The 3239-nt window shown below is 42.8% G+C and overlaps 1 pseudogene; it reads left to right on the plus strand.

Moving 5' to 3' along the window:
• Positions 1-306: 306 nt before the first annotated feature.
• On the plus strand, positions 307-1042 carry LOC125528425 (annotated as a pseudogene).
• The last annotated feature ends 2197 nt before the right edge of the window (positions 1043-3239 follow it).

Raw genomic sequence — 3239 nt, forward strand, 5'->3', positions numbered from 1 at the left:
TACCGGCAGTTTCTGCGCCCCGAAGTATTTCTCCCGGCAGTAACAAATGTCCCGGCAAATATTTTGCCCTTGTTCACGTATTTCTCCCGACAGTTAATTGCCCCCAATCAAGGGTTGTGGTGTAGTGCTTATAGATCTTCTTCTCCATCTTCTTGTTTGGTCCACACGCATACATATATACATGATCGATCGATCCGCTTATTGGTTAGCACCATTGTTTCCCCTCTCTACACGCAGCTAGCTTCTACTCCTAGCAATAAGTTGGAAAGTTTGTGTGCTTGACTTCAGTTCACAAGAGAGCTAGCAATGGACCAGCAACATCAAGAGGAGTCGTGTGTCCCCCCAGGGTTCAGGTTCCACCCCATAGAGGATGAACTGGTGGGGTACTACCTGGCCAAGAAGGTGGCCGCCCAGAAGATCGACCTCGACATCATCCCGAAGGTTGATCTCTACGGGATTGAGCCATGGAACCTGTAAGGTACCCCACAAATTTATCTATTTTTGGAAGCTAATCTTGTAATTTGTGCATAGATGGTGTTCTATCGAGTCGAGTTGGAACTTAACAATGGTGTTCGTGCAATTGTCGGTGGTGTAGAGAGGTGCGGCCGCGGCAGGGGAGGAGCGCGTCAGGCGGCGGAGGAGGAGCAGTGGTTGTCGGAATGGTACTTCTTCAGCTTCAAGGACCGCAAGTACCCCAACGGCACGGGCACCAACCACGCCACGGCGGCCGGGTTCTGGAAGGCCACCGGCCGCGACAAGCCAGTGACATCGTCGAGAAGCTGAGGGGTCATCGGCATGAGGAAGACGCTTGTGTTTTACAGGGGCCGCGCCCCCAATGGTAGAAAGACGGACTAGATCATCCACGAGTACCGTCTCGAGACCAGCGAGCACGCGCACACACATGTCAGTTCATCTTTTCCTGATCAGTTCTTTGTTTTCTTGTTGACAATTTGGCGCTGATGATGATGGTGACGGTGTGCAGGAGGAAGGTTGGGTGGTGTGCCGGGCGTTCCAGAAGCCCACCCCGAACCAGAGGCACTAGATCGGCAACGCGCCTTGGCGCGAGGGTGCCGGTCCAACCGATATGCCAAGCGATGGAAGATCAAACCGCATGATGCATCAGTAGGAAGCAAGTTTAGCTCATCTAAAACGTCAACAACTGATTTTCTGGTTCATGGGAAAGAATAAACATTCCAGAAGAGTAACATCATTGAGTTCAACAAAATCATGAGATTGTAAAAATTAATCCACCCCAGAAGTAGCGCAACATCAAGTTCAATGCAGTCATGAGATTACAAAAACAAATTAGCTCACATTAAGTTCAGTTATACGAGTAGGAACATAAGAGAGCAAAAGCTACCACAACGGCAATGGAGGCGATAAAACTATGAAGTCATAGTTAGGCATAGATAGCTTGGTTCAACTGCCTCGATGAGAGCTATTCCATTATGATGACCACATAATGGTTTTGTATAGAAAATGCACTTGTGATTTCCCTCTAAAACGTATGTACAGTGAGCGATGGTTCCCCCTTCTAATCTTGAAGGCGATCGCCTTCGCCAACGGATGGATCAAGGTGCCCCTCATCTGCTGAGCTCCGGTCGAGCTCTCCTCGGTCCCCTTCCAGCGAGAGACACGACTTGCTTCCATTCTATAGAGATTGCTGTAAAGCTGTATGTAATTCATTTATTCAGAGATCTTTATATAGTGGAGTCACCAGCTGCTCTGCATTCATGACTGCATCTGGTTCTGTATTAAACTAAAGGCCCTGGCATTTGTTAAGGTTGTGAGAAGCTCCCACAGTTCAAGATCAATCAATCAAGAATTTGGGTGAAAGCTAAATGGCATCGGTACCAGCAACTACAAATTTCAACCAAGTAGGCAAGAATCTACACATAAGATGTCACAGATATAGCAATTTTCCTCAATTGCTTCATTTGTAATAGAACACAAGAGGTTTGCAGATATATAACTCTGGCCAGTTATGATGAATAGATGTACATTAGATGCTTTAAGGTCCATGTTTTTCTGGTTGGAGCACCGAATGCTCACAGAATGATAGAAAGAAGAGAAAAATGCATGGTGTCTTTATTTCTTATCTTCTAGGTCTAATTGACAGTTCAGTGATTGTTGCCAAACCGTACCAGTAACTATTCTACTTACCAAGTACATAACCTTCTAGTATCTCTCTAATGTTGTACTTTGCTACTCGAAAGGTCAAAAGAACAAGGGAATCAAACTACAAGTAAACATACCTCTCCTAGCGATAGAAATATACTATCAAATCTAAGGGTGTACTACATTTGAAAGCATAGTTTCATGATAAGAGAAGTGAAAAAAATGAAAGAAATATATGTAAAGAAAATTGAGTATACCTTCCCCTGAAGGTATCCATCTCCCTGAAATTAGTCCCAAAGAGTTGGTTCAATATGGTACTCTTTCCTGCTCAAAATAGGAATATGATTAATCTTATGTCAACTAAATTCTGAAGTACGTACTGTCGATTTGTGATAAAGGGCAGGAAGTCCACAACTCACACTTATCATCCAAGAATACATGTTTAAGTTTAGTATTATACTATCAGTGAAATGACGAAAATATGCATTTTCCAGTTAAAATGTGAGAGAAGACTAACAAATAACCCCCAGGAGAAAGGATATACAGTGCCATTATAATTAATTGTTCATCAGTGGACTCTGATTCTTAGATGTCACTCGTGTTAGCAAGTGAAGGGCTTCAAAAAAGATATGCACGGACACACTACTTTTACAATAAACACATGCCACCAAGTTGGGGTTGCAAGGATCAATGTAAATGTAGCATTAATCACCAAAAACAAATTTAGCACCAACAATGTATGAAGTCTGTCCAAAACCATGATATACTTGTAGGCAAAAATAGTGCGGCTGCGGTCGATCCACATCCAGCTGCAAATATAACCAGTGTGCCTCACTATAGAAACGGTGAGTGTAGAATTTTGTCATTGACATTAGAAGTTAAAAGAAAAGGACCGCATCCAGAAACAAAATCACCATAATTGTTGAATAAAGAGTTGAGGAAATCTGCAAAAACATGATTCTCGCTTGATTATAAACCTACTTCTAGTAATGTGATTCCAGTCTATAAATACTATGGATTTACTGAAAGTTCTAAGCCTCTAACTATTATTTACAAAGTTACCACCTGATTATCAGTTTGGACAAAGTTGCATGATGAATACATATCAAACAAATACTCCT

The sequence above is a fragment of the Triticum urartu genome, unplaced genomic scaffold (assembly GCF_003073215.2).
Source record: "Triticum urartu cultivar G1812 unplaced genomic scaffold, Tu2.1 TuUngrouped_contig_4867, whole genome shotgun sequence".
Classification (NCBI taxonomy): Eukaryota; Viridiplantae; Streptophyta; class Magnoliopsida; order Poales; family Poaceae; genus Triticum; species Triticum urartu.